Source organism: Lathamus discolor, chromosome 7, assembly GCF_037157495.1.
Source record: "Lathamus discolor isolate bLatDis1 chromosome 7, bLatDis1.hap1, whole genome shotgun sequence".
NCBI classification, from domain to species: domain Eukaryota; kingdom Metazoa; phylum Chordata; class Aves; order Psittaciformes; family Psittacidae; genus Lathamus; species Lathamus discolor.
The window spans coordinates 6400668-6409945 of record NC_088890.1 but is presented as its reverse complement, the minus strand read 5'-3'; the positions used below and the strand labels follow the sequence as shown (position 1 = coordinate 6409945).

The window sequence follows — 9278 nt, the reverse complement described above, 5'->3', positions numbered from 1 at the left end:
TTTTGGGGTGAGAAGGAATCAGTCACCCTCAGCACAAACTCATTCTGAAACACAAGCATAAGGTGTAATCTGCACAATGGATGCCAGATGCTTTGAGCCTTAGTGCTCTTTTAGAGGCAATTCTGATCTCCCTTCTTCATGTTACATAAATGTTATATGTTTTCATATACCTGGGCAGTCGTATTGCAGAAGGATGCACTCAGCAGCAGTTGTCTGTGTTTCATTCACCATTTAGAGACCTCTGGGAGAAAAAACAGTGAATATTGTTTTATGACAGAGGGGAAAATGTTTTGGGTTCTTTTGAAACTGCTTGTTTCTTACTACTGAGTTGTTCTTAGCCCTCCAAAAGGCCAAATGAGGTTTTTTTGTTGTTGTTGTTGAAATCTAATAGAAGACTTTCCATTGGATAGCACTGGGGAAAACTCTTTTCCAAAGGTGGAAATATTGGGAGTCTGTTTAGTGCACCAGTGGGAGTCATTCTGTAACATCATCAGGGTGGCATCTGCTGCCAGCCAGCACCTATTGACTTGCTCTGAGTGAAGCTGGGTGAAAGACGCTGGTGAGCAGATTTGCAGACAAATGTCCCTCCTATGCCCTGAAGCTGTCACAGATTCAGCCTGGCTTTGGACCAGGCAGTGCTGGGCTTGTTGCTGCTCCCCTGTGCTCACAGCACTCCCTTGGGTTTGCCTCCTGGTGCAACTCCCTCTTGCTCCTGGCAAGATTTGAATCCATTTTGCCCAGTTCCGAAGTCATACTCATCCTTTTTCTTTATCCCAGCATGCTTTCAGTCAGGGGGGAAAGCCGCTCGCTTTGTCTGATGTTGAAGCTCATGGAGATGGGGGAAGAGGAGCTCTTGAGTGATCAAGGTATTAGCCATGAGAGCTCATTTCCAAAACATCAGAAAGGAAAAGGATCTCTAAACCCTGCTCCCTGGCTTGGCAAAGGTGTTGCTGTGGTGTTACCTGCTTGGATAACATCATGTGTGCTTCCCCTCTGGGCTTGGAAGGTGAAATGACTTGATGTTAGAGGTGTCCCCATCCAAGTGATGTGGCTCTTCACCACAAGTCATGGAAGGCTGCTGTGACCTTGGGTTGGTGAGGGGAAATCAAAGGGAATTCAGACAGGAAAATCCTTGCAAATTCTTGACCCGGACTGAAGAGCAAGGGAAAAGTGACCAAATAAATCAGAACTATTCCCTTCCCTCACCCACAGACCTTCTGCTTAGACTCTCCAGGGAGCAGACCTGGAATCTAATCCCAGAGATCTGGGCTGAAGGACCTGGCACTGGGGGCGAGGGCAGCGAGGATGTTGTCTCACTCCCTGGGTGTTGAGATGTGACAATGTGCCCTTGTGTAGCTGTGAAATGCCGGCAGTGAACGTTTACCGACGGTGCCCGCCGTGCCGTGCCTGTCATTTTGGACCATCTGTTTCTCACTGCAGAAATGTCTCTTGCCTTTCCTGCTGTCTTCCTCAGCCTGGTTCTTCTCTTTCCATTCATGGTCCCCGCTGCAGGTGATGCTCTCTCCCTCTCCCTAGTTTTCCATCCTGACTGTGCTCTGTAACCTCCTGCCTACCAACACAGCGGTGTCTTGGGCTTGGGGTTGATTTTTTCATGGTGGATTTGTACCCCTCTTGTGAACTCCTTTTTCCTCATTCAGGTGGCTCTTGATGTCTCTCCATCTCCTTTGTGTGGAAGAAACACACTCGGGCTTGGTCCTGACTTACACTTGCTTCAAGCCCCAGGGACTGGAAAGCTTGTCCTGATGTGATCACGTTAACGCATGGAGCATACCCCTAATGCAGGCATTTGTTGCCAAAGTAACCAGGGAAATGGAAGATTCCTGACTGTAGCTGGGGTGGCTCTCCCAGAGGACTCTCCTCAGGGGAAACGTTCCCCTGGTCTGGTGTTCTCCTCTGCTCATGGCTGGTTCTTGCTTTGTGCTTTCTCCTCTCTGGGCAGATGATAATTAGAGGAGAGCATTTCCCAGGACTTCCTCTCCGGGTGAGCCTTTACAGTGCAGTATTTATTTCGCAGCGTTGATGCGCTGCACACGTTTCTCTCTGGCTAATTCAAGCAAGCACATGTGAATAACACTGCTTTTATGTGCCCAGGTCCAGACCGTGCCCACAGCCTCCTCTTGATGTGACTCACTCCTGCGCAAGCCTGGAGAAAGCAGATGTGGTAAAACTCCGCTGCAGCTCCCATCCTTGCCTCCCGGCCCTGCGGTCAGCCGGCTCTGTCGGACGTGCTGCGGTAACTGACGGAGGAGCGAGGTCCTCCAGCAGGAGCCTTGCGTCAGCCAAGCCACCCACTCCTGCACCTCCTGCCCCGCTCCAGCCCTCCCAGAGGGATCCTCCTGGTTTGTGGGCCCTCATTCCCACAGCCAGTGTTGGATACTGATCTCTACCAGCCGGGTCGGTTCGCTTCTGGTGGAGGTGTTGGTGCAAACGAGGTTCTTGATCCTTTGAGTAGTTCGTAAGGAGCGGTTCACAAACAATAGGCATCATCCCTTTTGTTGATGTCCTTTCCTCCAGGCTTCCGTGAGGGTGAGTTTTGTTAGCAGAAAAATCTGTTGTTTTTACAAAATGATGGGTTTTTTTCTCTTGTTTTCCCTTTCTGTGTCTGTTTTAATCCTTCAGTAAAACCTCAACGTAAAGAAAAATCCATATTTTAGGAAAAAAACCCACATAAAACTGAAGGGGGAAGGTGGAATCCAATTTGATGAATCTTAAATAATCTTGGGCTCAGAAAAGCCTCAGCTATTTTTCCCAAAGCAGCCAGTGCACCACCAGCTTGCATTGCTGCTATAAATATTGGCCAGGTTCTTTCAACTCTTGTGAAGGTAAATGAGAAGCAGTTGCCAGGTTTGCTTGGTATTGCATGTCTGGGATGATGAAAGGGCCAAAGAACCTGAAGATGTGTAATTGCGAGTGAGGTGCTCAGCCATGCGGTCTGAGAGCTCAAGTGCCAAGGTGCAGCAGGGAGGCATGTGCTTGATGTGGGATCTCCCTTCGCCACGGTTCCTACCTGCCAAACACCAGCCTGGAAGATAACTGGCGCTGGCTCCAGGATGGGAGGATGCTGAAAGCATTCCTGCCCAGATGAAGAGGCGAACCTGGGTGACGTGGCGCTGGGTGCACCTCAAGGTATTTGCATCGCTGCTCAAGGCTAACGCTGCCCATGCATCCCGTGGTGATGGAGCAGTTGGACATCACAGAATCACAGAATCCCAAGGGTTGGAAGGGACCTAAAAAGATCATCTAGTCCAACCCCCCTGCAAGAGCAGGGTAACCTACAGTACATCACACAGGAACTTGTCCAGGCGGGCCTTGAATATCTCCAGTGTAGGAGACTCCACAACCCCCCTGGGCAACCTGTTCCAGTGCTCTGTCACTCTTACAGTAAAGAAGTTCTTCCTGATGTTAACGTGGAACTTCCTATGTTCCAGTTTACACCCATTGCCCCTTGTCCTATCACTGGATATCACTGAAAAAAGCCTAGCTCCATCATCCTGACACCTACCCTTCACATATTTGTAAACATTGATGAGGTCACCCCTCAGTCTCCTCTTTTGCAAGCTAAAGAGACCCAGCTCCCTCAGCCTCTCCTCATAAGGGAGATGTTCCACTCCCTTAATCATCTTTGTGGCTCTGCGCTGGACTCCTTCAAGCAATTCCCTGTCCTTCTTGAACAGAGGGGCCCAGAACTGGACGCAATATTCCAGATGCGGCCTCACCAAGGCTGAGTAGAGGGGGAGGAGAACCTCTCTTGACCTACTAACCACTCCCTTTCTAATGCACCCTAAGATGCCATCAGTGGGCAGGTTGGTGCTGTGATGTCTTTCCTTCCTTGCTTGTGTCTTAGAGGAGCAGTTTTGCTTCCTCAAGTCCCACACATGGCAGCAGAAGCTTTGTTCTCTCTCTGTTTTCAGTGAATCAAATTCTTATTCAGCTTTCCTTCACGGTCTGCTTCAAACGTAGTAGAGCCCCTTCTGCTTGACACCCTCAGAACTCTTAAACTCGCAGGACTTGCCTGTCTCTGCATCTCTCCATGCTTACAAAGCCCTTGCTGCTCTCCTGCTCCAGGGCTGCCATCCTCCTTCCAGGGCTGGTTGGCGTAGGACTGTGTGTGGTCCCTTTTGAAACAGAGCCTTGGATTTGAGCTTCTCCCCAGCGCTGTTCAGCACAGGGCTTGAGCACAGGCCTGAAGGAGGAGAGGAGTACAGCCTTTATCAATCCAACTGGAAGCATCTCCTGTTTCCAACAGCAACTGTGAGGGATGCCATGGCGTTAAAAGTAGAACTGGGGGCATGTGTAGACCCGTCCTTTCCCGGCAGGCAGCCCTTGGCCAGCCATGGTTTAAGCTCTGCTTCCCCAGCGTAGATGGTTTCCAATCCATCGTGCTTAAGAGAGGATGGCTTCTTCTCCAGGAGTTTATAGCCTCCTTTTTCTATCACAATTTAAGCTTGTCCTCCAAGCCCTCTTGAAATACCCCGGTCACCAAAGCTGCTGTTACTTTCCTGAGGGATTATTCTACACCCTGTGGTTTGGGATCCACACATTGCCCACTTCGCCAGGAGGAGGAGGACAGTGAGACCTTTCAATTCCTGCTCTTTCACCTTGCAGGTTCAAGACTGAGGAGGATGTGTCAGGCTGGGAGATGCCTTGCTCTTCACTGCATCTTTCTCTGTTTCCTATGGTGGCTGATAATGCACCCTTGCAGGGCTGACTTGACTTGGCCAAAATGTTGAAGAAACCAAGTCCTTGAGAACAGTTATCTGAAGAACAAGAACCATCTGGGGATGTTTGGCCCTTAGCTACCAAAGGGTTATTAATGACTTTTCGATGGAGCCAATTAAGTAGGTGCATTGATAATGACATCACTACCAAGACAAGCATCAAGTGGTCTTCCACTGGGTGCTGCCTTAAGGGCTTGAGCAGCCATGAAACCCTCTCGTCTGCAGTCTGAGTGGTTTCACTGCTGTTGGTTGGTTGTTCTGGTTTGGTTTGCAGCAGCTTGGCCAAAGGGGGTTCTCCAGCAGCTCTGCCACAGGGAGCCTGGCTGTGGTCCTGCCTCTGCCCAGCCACCAGCCCTGGTAGCATCACAGCCATTTCCATGGCAACGTCACGTGTGGGGCCGTAATAAAGTCAGATTGCAGCCGCTTCCCTGTGCATGCAGGCAGGAGAGGAGTTTTCTGAGGTAAGAGCTCGAATGACTTGCTGAGGAGCGTTTTGGCTGGGGAGAGGCGGTTTCCAGCAGCCAGGGAGACTGTTTGTGCAGAGAAATGCAGAGTGAGTGAGTTTTCTGGGATGTTCTGTTGCTCTGCCAAGTAGATTTCAGGCACACTTTAGTAGGAGCTAAATCGAAAGGGTGGCTGTCCAGAAACGGGCATGGAGCAGGTCTCTGAAGTCTCTAGCTGTCCCACAAGGCCATAACATGGGCTTAGAAGTTGCTTTAAAGGTTGCTGTGGGATCCAGTCTCAGCTTGGTGGCTGCTCGTCATGGGCCAAACGCTGACAGCCAGGCTGTGGGGAGAGCTCACACACAGCCCCTGAGTTTGATCTCCTAAGAGCAAGAGCCAGGCAGGACTGGGTTTTGGCTTGGCTAGTGATGAAGATGAGACCATGTTTGCTCTCTTGCCATAGCCAGGCTGGAGGACAGAGCTGCTCTGTTAGCTCTGAGCAGGGTTACCAGCATCCTTCAAGCTGATGTGGTGGGGAACTGAAAGGTTCATTTTGTTCTGCAAACCCTGGTCCATGCTGTTCTCCTTCCATCATCCTTCTGTCTCCTCTCTGCTGGGGTGATCAGGGCACCATCCCCTCTCATGGTAGGTGTCCTAAGGATCCTCGGGCCAAGGGACTTGTGTAATCCTGTTCCTGAGTATTGCCTGCCCTGGCGCATGTGTTGTAATCCAGCAGTGCCCCTTTGGTACCTCTGGGAGCATTTTCCAAATGAGGCCATGGTGGGACTGCTGGTGGTGGTTGTTGAGGGAGCTGTTGCTTGGTTGCTCTCCAGCACTGTCAGCACCAGTCCTTTGACCCCGGTGTGGCAGTTCCAGCCCTTCGGTTTCAAGCAGGAACCTTTTTAATGTGGTCAGACCTGCCTTTCCCTGTCCGGTTCCATTACAACTGGTAAAGCGAGATTTCTGGAGGGGTGTAGGAGCACGGTTTCTATTTGAATATCTAAGCCGTACACAGGACCAATGGGATTTAGGTGCTGTGTGGGTTTTGGAGGACAGGGCATCTGAGCTGTGCTGCAATGGGAATGGGGAGGACACCGAGGTAATTTGCTGCTTTCTGAGAACACCAGATGCATCTCAGTGAGGTTTCTTTGGTCTCTCCCTGCTCAGTTTCGTGGGGTGACATCAAAGGAGGCTGCCAGTGGAAACAAATGGAGACCGAGGTAACACCTCTTCACAGGAGAGCCTCAGGAGCCCTGGCCAAGGGAAACCCGCCTTCCCGGCTCCGATCGGGCTGGCAAAGCCAGCTCTTCCCAGCAGAAAATGTGTGGCTGTGCTAACCTTTTCCTGGGCTGTGTAATTGCTGTGTATGGATGGGTTTGTTGGCTACTGCCCAGGGCAGCTGCTTATGGCAGAAATGAGGGCAAGTGCCAGTGGGATATTGCAGCCCAGAAGGTTTTAGGGAAGCATTTGGGTGTGGGTTAAAATGGTCAGTCCCCAGGAACTGTCAAATGTCTCAGAGGTTCAGGACCACAAACACCCTGTGGTTCACTGCATTTCCCCCTGTGCTGTCCCTGCCACCACCTCTCCTGTGTCCCCTGTGATGTGGCTGTGTCACCTGCGTGGCACCCACCAGCGCACCCGGCGGCTGGGAACACTGGGGTCTGACTCCAGCCCCAGCCCTGCCAGGGGGATCTCAGCAGCTTCAAAGCATCCTCTCTGCTGAGCTTGGCTTGCTTCCAGCAGTCCTGCGCTCCAACACCGGATTCCTCCTGGGGAAGTGTAATATTCATGAAGGAGACGCGTTCATTAGCAAGCCGTCTGCTCCCTGCTTTGGCTGTGAGTAGGTGGTGTTACCTCTGGAATCAGGTTGCAATCCGTTGGTATTTAGGTGCATTTGGTTTGCAAGAGCTCAGAAGTCCCTTGAAGAGTTCCTCTAAAGCCTGTTGAGCTACACACAACCTTCATGTTATGTGTTTCCTCTCTGTAGGTCTGGGGCATGCAAGGAGAGCTCATTCCCAAGCAGGCAGCCCCCAGCCGTGTGAATAAACTGCAGAGAGCTGGCCACTGTTGATCAGAATGGATGCTGTCATTCATGGACACATCTTTCCTTGCATCCTCAAACACATCCACGATTTTCTCAGACTTTGTCATGGAAATGGCTCAGGGGACGCTGATTCTCACACTGCACTTGGTCTTTGGTTAGAAGCTTAACGAATTCCAGTTATGCAGCTTTGCTGCTGTCCCCAGCCTGCAGGAATATCACTGCCTCTGTCAGAGTTACAAGCCCAAGGGCTGTGTTTCAGCCTGTTACTGAACCATGACAGCATGGAAGTGAACACAGGAAGATACAAACACCATCAAACCCACTTAATTTCAAATCAGTTCTTGGCTATTTCTACCACCAACACGGTTCCAGTGCTAGTAGATGCTCTTCAAATATCAGTAAGTTTTGGCAACTTCTCTTCATCAAAAGGAGACAGGATCTCTGGAATCCAGCTTTTTTTTTCACCCAGATCTTTTCAAGAAGTCTCCCCCTTCTGCTCATTCTAGGATTAAGGTAGGGAATGAAGATGCTAAAAAAGGGCCACAAATATTGCTTGTGTTGTAGTTGAGAAATTAAAGTTTCTTCCCTTTTGTAAATGATTTCCAATGGTTTCAACATCATCTTTTTTTTTCTTTCATTTATGTCACAGAAAAAAATGAAAGGAAAAAAAGGGGGGAAAGTAATGAAAAGGCCAAAATGTTTCATGTTCTGGTTCATCTCTTAAGAACTTCATAGAGTAAAGAAGTGGCTCATGCTGATTTCTGGGAAAAGGAAGAGAAATTCCATTTTCTCCATGTGATTTTTTTCTTTTTCTTTTATTTTATCCCCTACCCACTTGAAATAATTCATCCTGCCTTTCATGAAAAGGTTTGATTTGGGACCTGAGGCAGAATGTATTTGTGGGTGTGTTGGCAGGGCCATCCTTAGCGGCCAAAAGCTTTTGGAAGGGCAGCATGAAGCCCTGGCACTGCAGGATGGGCTATACTGGGATTCTCATTGGGTGAAACCACAATGGGTGCTGCTGGGGTGGACAAGGAGGTGAAGATGCCAGCCCAGAAAACCTTTAAATACCTCCAGCACAGGAGCTCAGTCCCCACTCCTGTTAATGTGGCAGCTGCTCCCAGCTGCTCATCTGGGGATGCCCTTTCCAAGGGTCAGCAGCCTGGGCACCCAGCATCCTCCAGGACAGCCCCTTGCCCTCCCTGCCCTGCGTATTTTGCTGGGCATCAAAGGGATCAGAGTTAAAACCCAGCTGCAGTGTGGGGTGTGTGTCCTCCCTTCCCGTCGGAGCCCCTCTGGAAGATATTCATCACTTACACCATGTTTCTCGTATTTAAAAGAAGGTTTCTGCATCCGTGTGCATCCCCACTTAGGCCACGTGGGTGTCCACTGCAGGACCTTGACCTCGGGGTTAACAGAGGCTTTACTGAGCCTGTGAACTCCTGGCTATCCACAGCATGAGGGTGCTTCCAAGCTGGGTTCAACGAGAGGGACTGAGTTGTTTCCTTCCTGCCTTTTCGGAGCCTTTTCCCACCGGTGTCGCCCAGCTCATCACGCATCAGCCCTGTGGGGCTGCTTCTCCACAGCAGCTTACTCAGAGCCGAGGTGTTGGGTGCACCCAGCTGCTCCCTGCAGTACCAGCCAGCTCTCCGGGAGCAGAGAGCCGTCATTTGCTGGTGCCTTCAGGAGCACATCCCGCAGCAGGGGACCGCTGTTGCGCCTGCTTTCCCCAGCTGATGGTGTTGGGAAGCAGAAGGCTTGCCGGGAGAGAATGACTTCACAGAGCTGCTCTGGGAATTGGTCACCCTCTCCTCACAGCGAGGGCTGCTGGAAGGGAGCCCGGTGAAGCACTGCCAATGATGTCTTCATCCTCATACCCCGTTACAGGCAGGGTTTGCAAACGCTGGGGCGATGCTGTTCACTGAGGAGCCAGCCAGCTCGGCCAATAATGTGGCTTTCGGTGGCTCTGCTCGAAGACCTGAGAGCCTCAAGGTGTGTTTTGGCTGATAGGCTTGGATGGCTCCATGGAGTGGGTAAATGAAAGGAGGAAGT

The 9278-nt window shown here is 50.7% G+C and overlaps 2 long non-coding RNA genes across 2 annotated transcripts; both read left to right on the top strand.

Moving 5' to 3' along the window:
• Nucleotides 1-1694: 1694 nt before the first annotated feature.
• On the top strand, nucleotides 1695-2587 carry LOC136018194 (uncharacterized). The gene is made up of 2 exons (XR_010614286.1): nucleotides 1695-2002; nucleotides 2113-2587. It is a non-coding gene; the product is annotated as an uncharacterized LOC136018194 (long non-coding RNA).
• A 1801-nt stretch (nucleotides 2588-4388) lies between these two features.
• LOC136018195 (uncharacterized) lies at nucleotides 4389-7822 on the top strand. Its single transcript, XR_010614287.1, has 2 exons — nucleotides 4389-5200; nucleotides 7170-7822. It is a non-coding gene; the product is annotated as an uncharacterized LOC136018195 (long non-coding RNA).
• Nucleotides 7823-9278: the final 1456 nt, after the last annotated feature.